We start from the raw sequence: 14,955 nt of genomic DNA, 5'->3' as shown, positions 1-14,955 counted from the left end.
AACTGCTGAATGAGACGTCAGATGCACGAGTGATGCATCCAAGTGAGCTGCCATTTTTCCAAGTATTCACCTTGGTAGGTGCATAGTTATTCTAAACCTGCTTGGGGGCTACTGTTTATTTCTGATAGTAAATTAATTTCAATTTTTATCAAAGTGACATAGGCCCTGTTGAAATAAGCGCAGTGTGCTAAAAACACTTATCAACATTGTAGTCCAGTAGCCTCCTGACCACCTCCCCACATCCTGCTCCCAGAGGCAACTGCATCAAGTCTTTCAGCTCTTTCTGCTGATATGTACTTCCATATTTTAAAATATGTTCTCTTATTGCTGTCATTAGATTCATAATTTGACATTATTTTTATCATTGATGAGGTTTAAAATCTCTTATATCCTTTCTCTCATGCTTCCAATTCCTCCAACAGAGAATATTCAGTGTTTAGATTCTTATGACCACTGAAAGATGGTTCATGCTAAGCCCAAGTGGTGGATATAATTTCACCCTTTAGGTTTTTTTCAGGTAGTTCATGATGAGCCTGCCTCCTCCTTCCCTCCCCCCCCTTCTTTGTTTGTCAGTTACCTCTGTATCTATGACGAAATTCCCCTACACCATTTACCATCCTTTCTATACAAATGCCCATATGGTCACACAAGGTGTCTGCAGGGGATGGAGATAATTTCCCATTCCTCTTGAAGCCTGCTATGTGTCCCTCTCCTTTTTTTTTTCTGGAGACCTTCCTCCAGGAGCCTCTGTCCTCCAGCTCCTCTTTGGCTTGCTCTCCTGACCAGCTGTCAACCTGTCCACAGGGGACCTCCCTTCACAGTCGTCCAGGAACTTCCTTCATCTTTCTCTTATGTGGCATCTCCTATTTCCTGGATCTCATGCCTTCCCCTCTCTTGATTTATATCTCATTTTGTTGGGGCACATTCTCTAAGAATTCCTGAGAAAGGGTACATAAGCGTTAAGTATTTTGAAATTTTGCTTGAATGAAAATGTCTGTATTCTCTATGTTCACATTTAATTGGAACCTTTAGTTGGTAATACATGAAAATAATTTTACCTCAAAAAAAATTTTTTTTGTCCACTAGTTTCTAGAGTTGATGTTGGGAAGTCTACTGCTATTCTTTTTTTAAAAAATGTCTTCATTGATTTTCAGAGAGAGGAAGGGAGAGGGAGAGATAGAAACATCAATGATGAGAGTCATTGATTGGCTGCCTCCTGCATGCCCCCTACTGGGGATTGAGCCTACAATCTGGACATGTGTCCTGACTGGGAATTGAACCGCGATCTCCTGGATCCTAGGTCTACGCTCAACCACTGAGCCACGCCGGCCAGACTCTACTGCTATTCTTATTCCCTATTTCTTTGTCTGCAACCTCTTTCCCTCCTGTAAGCCTTTGTTTATCCCTAGGATGTTAAGTTTCTATGATTATATACTTTAGTGTGAGTCTTTTTGAAATTCATTATGTTGTGCACTTGATGGGCCTTTGTCTGCAACTTTGTGCTCTTCAATTTCTTGTATTATTATTTTTTGATAATGTTTTCTCTATCATTTTTCCATTTTCTTTTTGGAACTATTATTGGTCAGAAAAGTAACTCCCTAGATTGAGTCTTGGATTTTTAAAATCATCTTATCCATCACTTTGCACACTTTTTGGACCTTTTGGGAAATTCCTTTAGCTTAATTTTTTACATCTCCCACTGAGTTGATTGTATATTTACAACAAACATTTGCAATGAAGTGCTTTTTCTTATTCTCATGGTTCCTGTTGTTGTTTTTGCATCTTGCTCTATTTTCATTGATATAATCTTTCTCCTATCTCTCTGAAGATACTAATGATACTAATTATATATTCATGGTAGTTTTTTGCTTTCTGAATTGCCTCTGCTTCCTCTAGGCTGGTTTTATTACTGTTTCTTATCTCCATCTTTCATGTTGGAAGGTTTTCTTAAGTGTCTGATACTTCCTAGTTGTCTGTTCTTAGGATGAGGTTTGTCAGCTGGTGGGCCACATCTTAGGGGGTCACACATGGCTGGTCATATTCAGAAGACAGGAAATGTACTGCAAAGGTCAGGTTATTGAAACAGGAGTCAATGAATTAGTATGGTAAAAGTTTAATGTTTTTCCCTTCTTTGTTTATGGTGACTTTTTTTTGTTAGTTTGCTTCATGCTTGAACTAGAAATCATCAAAGGGATTGATAAGTGATTACTGTTTTGAGGTCATTTTAGATGCTGTCCAAAACTTGGAGCTGGATGAATGGTTGGAACTTTAATTCACTGAGCCCAAAGAGCACACCATCTTTGGGAATGGGCACAAATAACCAGCTGGAAAAGATAAAAGGAAAGATTACTTGGATATTATAACTACCCACAGAATTGATACTATTGTGTCAAGCAAGAGTGGGACTATTGTATAGATACAAAATCCTAATGTTATATGATCTTTGTACTTGACTTTCAAGAGAGAAGCTTCTCACAATATTACTATATGATTAATGCTGTTACTAGAAAGCTGTCTGCAACAGGACAGTTATGTGAGAATAAATAAATTACAGATAACACTGCAAATAATTTGCCATGTCTTCCCTCTGCTCTGAAAAGAAGAAGTTTTCAGATTTTAAATGAAAGTTTGCCAGATCTGTGCTCCCTCAATTCCAGCCATGGCCTGCCATGTACATGCATCAAGTCCGTCCCTGAACCCAAGGGTAATCTATCCATTCATTTGATCTATCCATTCATTTGGCCATCCAACCACCTATTCTTACTCTATCTCCTTGTCAAGACCAAGTCTAAGAAACTTTGCTCAACTATTTAATTCTGATTTCCCTAGCACACAGTAACTTATAACTTAGATTAACCTTAGGTTTAGTCACAAACACAAGTGCCTCCCAAGGGCTAGGCATTTGTAAATGAAGTCTTCTCTGTAAGTTAGCTAACAGAGAGCTCTGGGGACTAGAGAGAATTGAAAAATGGGCACTCTCATTAATGGGCCTCACCTTCTCTCCAGTCAATTGCTTTCTTTTGGGACTACAAATCAAGGGTCTTAACTCCTAGTTTTTCAAGAGAAGCCAGATAGCTTTTTATATGATTTTTTTTTTTTAAAGCAGTGATTCAACTTTACAAAAGCACTGTGTAGGGCAAACACAATGGGTGTGTCACACTGTAGGTTGGCAGCCTCTGACATCAATTTTCTCTTTTCATGAGGTGATGAGCTTCTTGCGCTTGTCATTTTCGAACTCCCCACAGCAGCCCATGTGTTAATGAGCAGCATAGTAGGCACCGGATAAATGCTTGTCCGACTTTCCAGAATACCACATCCAAGCCAAACAAAATTATTGCCTCGGCTGACTCTGTTGCCTGTAGGTAGTGCAAAGACAAGTCTTCCCCTAAAACTCATTTATGTGCTAAAGCCTCCCCCTGTCCCCAAATCTGGTGGGTCTTGATGCATTTACCTGGCAGGCGTAAATGAGATATCAATGTGTTCTCTATCAACTTTACATAAAACTCTCCTTCAACCTTCCATTGCTTTAGAGCTACCACTAACGGTATAGACTCATTACCTCTTTTTTGTCACTCATCCTTCCACATATACTACTCCCCAGAAGTCACTCTCAGTAATAAGGCCGCCAGTGGCCTCTCTGAAGTTACGTGCAGTGGTGCCAATCAGCCCCGCACATCCTCTTACCTGACTTGAATCATCTATAGCATTTCACTCTGTTCATGACGTCTTCCTTAAAATTCCTATGTTCCTCAGTCTTTGGAACTCTGCTCCCTCCTAAATTTTCTTCAGTCTTCTTGGATATTCCTCAATAGGTTTCTTTTCCTGCCCAATCCCTAAAATGTGAATTTTCTGCAGGTTTCACTCTAGGCCCGCTCCCCTCCCCCTCCACAGATTCACCCTCGATGACCTTATGCTCTCCCATGCCTGTCTCCGGCCCCTGGTCCCATGAGTGCTGATGACGCCTAGGTCTGCCGTCTCCGCTCCAGATTCATCTAACCAGCTGCCTTTGGCAGTGTCTGTCTCCATTGATAGTTCAGACTTGCACGTCCAGTCCAAGGCTGAGCTCATCTCCCATCTGCCTCCTGCTGTCCCTCTTCCTGCGTCCCTGTTGTTTGTGAGACGCATGCTATCACCTAGCGGCCCACACGCGCATCCCATGGCTTTCCCAGTGCAGGACTATCCAATAAGCACCAAAAAGCACCTGCTCGAAACACCAAGAAAACAAAATTAGGGAGCCAAAAAATCATTTTGAAAGAGCTTAGTGCTTAAATGTATCCAAATAGCTATCCTAGAATAACACAGAAACTTTGGGGAATGCCTTATAGCTGTTTTATGGCTAGATATTACCTTTATTCTGAATGATGTATACAGGAGGGTGGGTGGGCATAACCTTTTTCAGGAATTAGAACCACTAAGTTCTTAGCGGGTCGTTCTCAGCCACCACTCTCCAGCCTAATTGGTTCCTGAGCCCTTGTTGATTTTTCTTCATTGACAACAATTGAGCCAACTCTAATGCTGCCTTAGGGCTTTTGCTGTTTGCTACCTGGATTGCTACAGCAGCTGCACAGAGCTGTGGATCTGCTTCCTGCATGTCTCTCTCCTTCCTAAGGTCTTTCCATTGCAACTTAGTAAATTCAAGGGAAGTTCCAATGACTTAGCCTAGCTGACAAGGCCCTGTGGGCCCCACAGACCCTGCTTGTCCTCACTTGGCCTCTTCATCTCCATGCACTAGTTCACTTCTAGCCTTCACTCTACCCTTCTCAGGCTTATTCCACCTCCTACCACTCCCACATACCCCCACCTGAGGAGAGGGTCTGCAGGAGAAGTGAAAGAGAAGGCAGAGGAATCTAAACTTGTGGTCTCCAGAAAAGAAATTGACCCCTAATTCCAGCTCTTCGAAGCTTCTAAAAGAGGAATAATCAGATATGCAGAGGCAGACCTCAGCTAAGAAATCTTTTTCTCTGTCCCTAGGTTGTCTTTTGGTCATGGCTTTTGCCCATCAAATGCAGGTAGATTCGTTTCTGGGGCCACATGCACAAGAGGGTCATTGTCTTCTTTCCCTCAATGCTCCACTCAGTGTGAGCATCTTCACATCACCAGCCACAAGCCAGCCCCTCAGCTGACAGAACCCGTGTCTGCTGTAAACAGGGCCCGGGAGAACACTCCGTGTTCCTCCGGTCAGGGCTCGGCCTTGGCTAGGGAGGATGGCATTACTCACTGGAGCCCCATCCACTCCTGTCCCCGACATTGTTTGCCCATTTTCACCAGGGTGCTAAGATGGCAGATGAAGGGGGAGGTACAAGGACACAGAGGAGGGGGCTGTTTGTTTTCTTCTTTGTGTTAACAATACAACATCTGTTCCCCAGCCTGGCAGCTGGACCAAAGTGAAATGATGTGAGCTTTCATTGCCCTCTGGATCGGGGGTGGGGAGTGGGAGAAGGAAGGATGGAGAGTGTGGCAAGAGCCAGAGCATCCCTGAACAATAGCAACAGCAACAGTAATGAAAATACCTTCAACTATTTGCCAGGCTGGAAACCCACGGAGCTGGGTAACTGGATGTTCCGGCTGATCCACATTTTGCAACTAATACACCAAACAGCAGTCTGTGTGCCTTTGTAGAAGAATCAGCCAATTAAAAGGACAGTGTTTACCTGGCAAATATCTCTTTTGGCTCATGCACTTTGATAGAAAACTTATTTAGCCAAAAGTGATGCCGAGAGAGGTGAAGTGAGAGCTGGAGCCAACAAGAAAATGAGAGTTGGAGAGAGCAGTGATGGGAAAGAAGGACCCACATCCTCCGAGTTTTCCTTCCACCTTCTTCCCTTTCCTTCTCATTTTCTGATGGCATGCTCAGGTTGGCATGCCCTTGGACTCAGTCAGTGGGCCCTGTCTTCTACCTGTACTCACTCTCAGTGTTTTCATCTAGTGTAATGACCATAAGTACCATTTTAGGACCTTTTATAAGGTCCTAACTATATCATTGCACAGACCCTGAATTCCATCCTCATATATCCAAATGCCTGCTTCTCTCCAATTGGATGTCTACAGGCAATTCCAGACAAGCATCCCAAAAATGAGAATCTGATGTCCCAGAACCCAATCACTTCTCCCCACCTCGTCTACTTATCACTCCAAGCTGTCATTAGTTCTTACCTAGATTGTCACAACAGCTTTTCAACTGCTTTGCTTTCACTTGTGTGCCCCCTCCCATCTTATTTTCAAGACAGCAGGGATTCTGTAAAATTGTAATGTAGATCAGCCTCTTCTCAAAACCCCCAATAACTCCCCTTCTCAATCAGAACAGAAGCCAAAGTTCTTACAGTGGCCTACAGGTTCTCTTCAATACGGCCTCCTCTTAACCCTGACCTCACACACTGTTAACTCTGTAGTATAGGGATAGTAGTTCCTACATCAAAAAGTTGTTACAGGGATTAATGAATGTATATTGGTAAAACGACAGATTGGTTTACTAGGGCTGCCGTAACAAAGTGCCATAGACCGTGTGGCTTAAACAGCAAATTTACTTCTCACAGTTCTGGAGGGTAGAAGTTCAAGATCAAGGTGTGGGCAGAGCTGGTTTCTCCTCAGGCCTGTCTCCTTGGCTTGTAGATGGCCACCTTCATGCTTTGTCCACACACGGTCTTTCCTCTGTGTACACAGGCCCTTGGTATCTTTTTTCTGTGTCCTAATCTCTTTTTATAAGGACAAAAGTCACAATAGATTGGGGCTCACCCTAACTGTTTCATTTGAACTTAATCACTCCTTTTAAAGATCCTACCTCCAAATGCAGTCACGTTCTGAGGTTGTACAGGGATTAGGGCTTCAACATGTAAATTGGGGTGGGGGGGGCATAATTCAACCTGAAACAAGCACCTAGAACAGCGTTTAGCACATAGTATGTTAAATAAATAAATAAAATCCAATGTCTTGTTTGGATTCTCAGCCTCTGCTGCTTTTTAGGAGCAGTGAGTTCTGCAAGTTCATTGCCACGTGTGCACAATTACACTTCCTTCTCTTGTTCTAAATGCATCTCTCTCCAGCTTCCAGACGGTTTCTAGTCCGGGTATTTTTACACTATTGGGTTTTGGAAGATGCTAAGTTTACTTTCTCATATCCTTTGTGATTCTCTAGAGTTTGGTGATATCTCCTTTTATCTTGCAAGACTGAGTGGTTCCATGGCACAGCAGGAAGACCTGGCCTAGGAGTCAGGAGACCTTGAGCCAACCCTCAGTTCTGCTACAAGCCAGCTTTGGGCAAGCTCCCCCACCTTCTGAATCTGTGATTCTCTAGATGAAGATGCGGAGAACGGACACAGTGCTGACGCTCAATGTCCAGTGCCGTTCAATAGAACGCGATGGCTAAGAGTAAGGTCTTTGGAATCAAAACAGATGTGAGGTTGAATTCCACCCCTGTCACTTTCTGGTTGGACTTCCTTAACCCCTTTAAGCCTCAGTTGTCTCAACTGTAAAATGGGGATAATAGTATCACCTCACTTCATAAGGTGGCTGTGAACCTTCCGTGAAATAATGCAAATAAAGTCCCCTTAACACAGCCCCCTTTAGTATAAAGCCTGGCACATCCTAAGTGTGCAAAGCCCCTTCCCGTCTTCACTCTTTCCTCAAGTCACCATCCCTGTATGTGTCTTTTCAAACAGGAGCACCCAGAACCATGTGCACTGTCCATTTCAGGTGGAGCGAGTTTGGCTGTGTTTGAAGGAAGAATAGTGTTCACTCTTTTGTTTCTGGTTCATGATGATGTTCAGTATTTTGTTTGCCTTTTTTGGTTCAAAGCAGTACATTCATCTCATGTTCTCATCTCATGTTCATCAGCCAACTGAATAGGCTTACCATAGTGAGACTGCTCAGTTAAGGCCTCTGTCACCATCAGGATATGGAAATTAGTGTCTGCAAGATTCTTTTCATTGAGTTTTATTATCATACTTTTTGTAGCCTTTTATTATAGCAAAGTGCCCCAAATTTTCTTTTTAAATTTTTGTCTAACTTTCACTGCGATGTATAATTTAAATTAATAAATTAATAGCAATATTAACTTTGAAGCATTAAATCCATCTTATGTTCCATCCACAGATAAAGAAAAATAGAAAAGGTGTTGTACTCACTTCCTTGACAGTCAAAGCACATATTTAACATAAAACTTCTTGGTCCCATCTGAAAGGCTGAGACATTTTATCCCTAAGTATGAGTCACAGATCTTGTATCTTAGCAGCTCTTGAGGTAGTTGCAGGAAGAGATGGTTGAGGGGGTGGAAATAAAGTGGGGACTCCTTAAAGTAAGTGACACAGTTTTCAAACCAAATGAAATAACAATTAAGATTCAGTTGGAAGAACATTTTGATGTTCTAGGTTTATTCTGCTTCAGTTGTTTTTAAAAATGAGAAATTTTAATGCAGCTAAAACGGTTTCTTTCTGTTCTCTAAAAATATTTCTGATTTTGTGAAAAAGTGTGTTAATTGTAGCTAAAGGGATGTCAAAGACGCCTAAATCTGATTACCAAATGACAACCTATCAAGTTTTAGAAAACAGTTATGTCACTTGGAAGTCTGCAATTTTCTTGGTTAAATATCTTTAATTCCTTCAACTATTTCTTATATGAAAGGGTTGTCCAATTCTGGGTGTTTTGTCTAGCTGTCCATCAGGGTGTTTGTCAGTCTGGAAGTTGAATTTACCACTTCAGATGTGGAGTGATGTGATTTTAAAAAAAAGTGGTACTCTTCAATCCTTTGGAATTTTTTTTTATTTTTAAAAAATTTTACTTTTTAATTGTAGTTTACATTTAATATTTTGTATTAGTTTCAGGGCTACAGCATAGTGGTTAGACAATTATATACATTACAAAGTTCTCCCCAATATTTCCAGTACCCACCTGGCACCATACATAGTTATTATAATATTATTTACTCTATTCCCAATGCTGTAGTTTACATCCTTATGACTGTTTTGTAACCGCCAATCTGTACTTCTCAATCCCTTCACCTTTTCACTCAGTCCAACACTCTCCCATCTGGCAACCATCCATCTGTTCTTTGCGTCTGTGAGTCTTCCATTAACTTTATCCACATTGGCATTAACTTGTCAACCACATCACAGTATTGTAGTCAACTAAAGCCTCTAAAATAGCTGCTGTTTTCTTCTCATGAACAATATTTTCCTTAAACTTTTTATTGTGAAATAATGATAGGTTCTCGGGATGTTGCAAAGATAGTACAGAGTGGTCTCAAATACCCTTCCTCCAGCCAGGTTCTCCCAGTGGATACATCTTGCTTAACTATAATACAATATCAAAATCAGAAAATTGACATTGGTACAATGTGTGATAGCAATAGTTCCATGCTATTCTATCTATTTTTTTGACTTAAACAAATCAGAGTTCATTAAACAACAAACCTTGTAACTACATAAGTTTCTTCAGATGCACCTTCTTTTCACTATATTGGAATCATTTATAGTTATATTGCCAGATTTGGATGCTTAAAACTTCTCATTTCACTTAAACTCTCCTTTCTTAATATTTCTTGACACCTCCTTTGACAAAAACCAACCAACCAAACATAAAATCCTCCCCACTTAGTGTTTTCCACATCAGTAAAATGGCACCACCATTCACTCAACTCAAACTAAAATTCTTGGAGACATTGTTGTTCCTCCCCTTCACTTATACCCTATATCTAATTCATTAGCAAGTTCTGTCCATTTCAGTTTAAATTTATCCTGAAGCTGACTATTTTTACCACTCCCTCTATGACCGCCTTGGTCCAAGCCACCATCACTCCAGCCTCAACCACTGATCTCTGGCCTCCTACCTGACCTCTCAGTCCTATTCTTGCCACAGAGAACATAGAGAGATCCCTTGCAGAAATAATTGAAGCCATTAGCACTCTTCTGCTTAACATGTCCGGTGGCTTTCCACATAATAAGAGCTAAATACTTATTTATGCAGCACTTGTTATATATCAAGGAATGTTACTTATATTCATTACATATATTCATTTCATCTTCACAAAAACCCTCTGAGGTGGGTTCTAGTATGATTTACATCTTAAATAAGCATTCTTGTCAGAGAGAAGTTAAGCGACTTCCCCTAAGCATGCAGCTAGTATGTGGAAGAGCCTGGTTGAGGTCATGGGCAGGCTAGCTCAAGAGTGCACGCTTCTGCTTTCTGCCTTGTGCCTTTGGAAGGAAGTCGCTATGCACAGCCCACAGTTAAGGCCTTAGGGGGTGCGAGTTAGGTCCCACCTCATTCAGGGTGAATTAGCTACATAAATTATTGGGAATTCTTCTGCATGGGAGACTTGTATCTTCATTTATTTATTTATTTACATTTTATGGACTCACAGATATTTATTTTATAGTTGGGTAATAATTTAATACTGCTTTATTTTATTGCTCAAATTACTCCAGCTTTGGCCATTGGGAGTTCTTTGAGTGTGCTCCTGGGTCCCCTTGGCATTCTCCCGTTAGTGTGGTGGTTTCATTATTGCCTTTCCTTTTTGCTCACTTCCTTACTTTTTGGCACCACAAGATGTTTCAAACTTACCGTGTATATTTCCTGCCCTAGCTCTAGAATCAGCTATTTCTCCAAAGAGCTTGCTCTATTTTTTAATGACACTTATCACTACTTGACATTATATATTTATTTGTATACTTGTTTTTTGTTCCTCTCTCCCCTGACTAAACTGCAAGTTCCCTAAGGGCAGGAACTTTGCTTTAGTCAATGTTGTTTCCTAGCCATAGAACAGTGCCCACCATATAGTATGTGCTCAGGCAATATTATTGAATCCGCTTCTGACCATGGGACCAGTGGTGTTTTCCCTCAGTACTTTAATTTGCCTTCCAGGAGTTCGGAGTACGCAACTCAACATTTACTTGTTTGGTTGTTGGTAGTTTTGGCTATATCATGAATATTTTTTTCCTAAAACTTTTCTCATCACTATGATTCTGATGACTCCTTACTTGTTGATCAGATTGAAGTCTAAATTTAAGCAGTTCCTTTATTGCTTCCTCAATTTTAGGTGCAAAAAATTTAGAGAACTTCTGTTTTTAGAAAAAGCAATGAGACTTGCAACAAATTTCCAGATAACTGAAAACAATCTCTCTTACATCCATATTTTCTATGTTATGTTGAGCTAGCATCATGCTCAGTCCAGCCATGTTGCTAGCTACTGGCTTGTCTTATTTTTAGATGTCCCCCAAATGGTCTCCTTTGGACTTACTTCTTTGAGTTCATGAGTATCTAAGACTTGCCATGTCCTGTAGGTCCAGCAACAGCCACCCTTCTATGGCCATGCCGCAGTTGCCAGGCACTGTCCACCAAGTCTCTAGAAATCCTTAAGATTGTATTTTCATTCTTACATGGGAACTTCCAGTTTATTTTGTTACTTAAATGCTGGTATTACTACTGAACTCTATTACGTATGCCTTCTCCTCAGCCATTTTCCACTATGGTCTCTCCTGGCTGCTCCTAATAGCCCGCATAGAATCTGGTTTTGTACTTTTATCAAGGACTCTCTCCTCACTCTTTAGACACTAGTAGAAAATTCCCCTTTACACCTACATTAGTAACTTTTCTGTCACCTCCTTTCTTGTTCTTCTTAGACTTACTCTAACTTTGGCCAGAACTTCATCTTCTCTTATTATAGGTTAGAATGCTAAATCCTGTGCGGTGTTTCATTTTTGTTTCTAGTGCATTTCCTTGGGCATCTTTTCTCTTCCTACATTCTGAGATGGACTTGAAAGATTAATAGCAGTAAGAGCTAAGGAGGAAAGATGAAGGAGGCAAAATTATGTGACATGCCGAAGTAGGGGTTGGCATTTTAGACGGCATGCCCGGGACGGCCCCAATGAGAAGGGAATGTTGGGTACAATGCTGAAGGAAGTGAGGGACTGGAACATGTATTTTTCTGGGGAAGAGCATTACTGACAGAGAGAACAGCAAGTGCAAAGGTCCTGAGGCAGGAGAAAAGCCTGACACGATCTAGAAATAGCAAAGTAACCAGTGTGGCTGGAGCCAAGTGAGGGCGAAGGTAAATCAAAAAGAAATAAGATCGGGCAGCTAACGGGAGGGGAGGTTATATAGATCACAGTAAGGACTTGTTGTTTTTATGCTGAATGAGTGATAGAATTTCACTAGAAATTTTATATGTGAGTGTACTTGTGAGAGTGCATGTAGGGAAGGGGAGATTCCTTGTGTCTAGGAGGCTTGTAGCTCAGATGAAGCTGAAAAAAAGGTAAACTAGGGCTAAATTTTGCCAGACTAAGATTACACTGGCTCCCCAACATGTACCAGTTTTGTGAATTGGTACAACTGGCCTCAGCTTCATCATCTATAACAGAGATCATAATAGCATCTATTCTCTTGTATTTTACAGGGAATAAAAGAGAATGTTTATGTAAAATGCTTAGCACAGTGCTTAAATCATAATTAAGCTTTGAATAAATGTTAACTCTTACCATTTTTTCATAGATTCTGAGACACATCCTGAAACTGAGTCTTACAATTGCAATTGCCAGCTTTTTTGCTTTCTTAGAGACAATCAGAGCTATCTTAGATTTGATGAAATAGGTATGAATGCTTACTAGAATACACCATAGTGACTTTAGCAAACACAAATTTACACATAACAGTTGGGTAAATTTCTAATATTTTGTTTGAATAACTTGAATAGGTCCAGAAAATATCCACTTGTATCAGCAATTATATCAGTGAGCCTATTCAATAATAATAATAAATACTTTCAAAAATATTCCAAAATGTCATCCTTTTATTAATTCATGGGGCTTCCTTCTAAATAATGCAAATTGATGACATTTTTCACACCTACAAAATTAATTTTTTTTTTTAGGCATTTGATGGCAGCCAACTATATTTGGATCTAGTGAGGGTGATATAATGGTCTTTGGTTGCAGCAAGAGGGATTACAGTCAGACAAAGGAGGACTGGATTAAAGTACAGGTAGAACTACTCACTGTGGTTTCCCCTTGTCCTTCCTCTGAGCTGACCTGACACTAATTAAGAGTCCTGGGAGACTCCTAGCAGCATCTGCTGTGAGGATGCTGCTAAGGATATACCCATCACATTTCTCAGTGTCCCTTTTATGAGGACTTGCCAGAAAATGCTTTTACTCATTTTTAGTACCAGCTTTTGTTCAATTATTTAACAAATATTCACCGAGGCTTCTACTAAGTGCCAGCCTCTGTCCTAGGAGGTACAGACCAGGTCCTTGCACCCATAGACTTTCTATAATGGGAGAACTACACAATAAACAAGTTATCAAATAAGTAAATTAAAGTTTTTCTTGTAGTGATTAGGTGCTATGGAAAAGACCAGACATGGTGAAGCAATAGCACATTGGGACTGGGGAAAGGGGGATCACTGTCTGTTAGGCAGCCAGAAGCTGCTGATCTGAGGAGGGGACTTTGAACTGAGACCTGAATGACAAGAACAAGATAGATATGCAGAGATCTGAGGAAAGGGCTTCTGGGAAGAAGAAAAGAATGGTGCAAAGGGTTTGAGTCAGGAATGACCTTGGTATGCTCAAGGAACAGAAAGGTATAGGGAGGAAGCAGGGGTGTGAGCTGCTGAGACTGAAGCCCTGGAGGGACCTGTGCAGCAAGCTTTCTAGGTGCGGGGGAAGCTGCTAGAGTTAGAAATGCACCTGGGCCGCTCTACCATACTCATCTATGGACCCCATGAACCGATATCTTAAGCCATTTCCGATTCTCACCTGCTGTTCAAAAGTGGAGGGCCAGACTTGTACCTTTGGTAAGTGCGTGGAATCCTGCATTTTGTATTAACTTCGTTCTTGGCACTATCTTGTGCTGAACTCTGTGGGCCCTTTTTCTCTCTCTCTAAGACTTCTCAGTGTACCTAGTCCTGCTCCACGTTATCTTTCAGGCAAGTCACTTCAAATCTTTTTGGATGAAGGTGGGTGTACAATGCGTACATGCAGAAACAGGATAGATTTTTATCTATCCAGATGAACTTAGAGGTTGGCTCCTCTGTCTATGACTTTCTGCTCCTTGGATTTTAGTATGTGGTTATGGCTTTGGAAGGGATACAGTGGACTCTCATTATCTGCAGTAGTTATGTCCTATAAAGTTGCGAACACTGAATTGATGAATATTGAACCATTGTTCCAAGGAAGATACAGGGTTAGGGGGTGGGAGCCTCTGGTCACAACTTTTTAATGAACGAAATAATACATCACCTTGTTTTATATGCCTTTCTGTTTAAAGACACCTTTGTAGTAAATATTGTTGATTCATTAACATTGAACTCACAGCCGAGAGCACTGTGACTCATGCCTGAACCTAGCTTATCTAACACATGTATTTCCTCCATAAGTTACATTGCAGGCTTCTCGTGCTTGGGAGCACCACACAGCACTTTAGCACTAGACATGGGGACCATTTTAAACAGTGAAATTATTGACAGAAAGTACAAAAATGTGGAAAACCTGGCATCAAATAGATTGGTAAAAGGACCCTTGTTTACAGAATGAGAGCTGGAACAAAAGGGCAGAGCATCTCCTAGTTCAACCTTAGCTGGTAGTAAGCACGCCCAGAGATTCAACTTTTTCTCCACTCTGCACATGTCTGTAAATAACTGAGACAGGGCCACTAGTATTGATTTGGGGGTACAGATACATTTTAGTGAGTAGGTAGATTTGCAGATACAGAATTCATAAATAATAAGGATTGACTGTATCAAAAAACATCTTGTTACCTTCTAAGTAGCCCAGTGTAATTCTAGTACTGTGACATATGTCAGCAAGACTGAGAACTCTCTATTTGTTCATTGGATTTATAAGACCCTCAAGGAGAGTAATCCTTCAGGCATATTGACCCCAATGTGAAAAATGCGATTCATAGTTCAAGTTTCTATATACCAAGAGGCTGAGTGGTTCAGGCCCTGTAGCACTGGTGTGTAGAGATTGTTT

Source organism: Miniopterus natalensis, chromosome 19 (genome assembly GCF_054644295.1).
Source record: "Miniopterus natalensis isolate mMinNat1 chromosome 19, mMinNat1.hap1, whole genome shotgun sequence".
In the NCBI taxonomy this organism is placed as follows: domain Eukaryota; kingdom Metazoa; phylum Chordata; class Mammalia; order Chiroptera; family Miniopteridae; genus Miniopterus; species Miniopterus natalensis.
The sequence above is the reverse complement of the archived record's forward strand: the minus strand, read 5'-3'. Positions refer to the sequence as shown.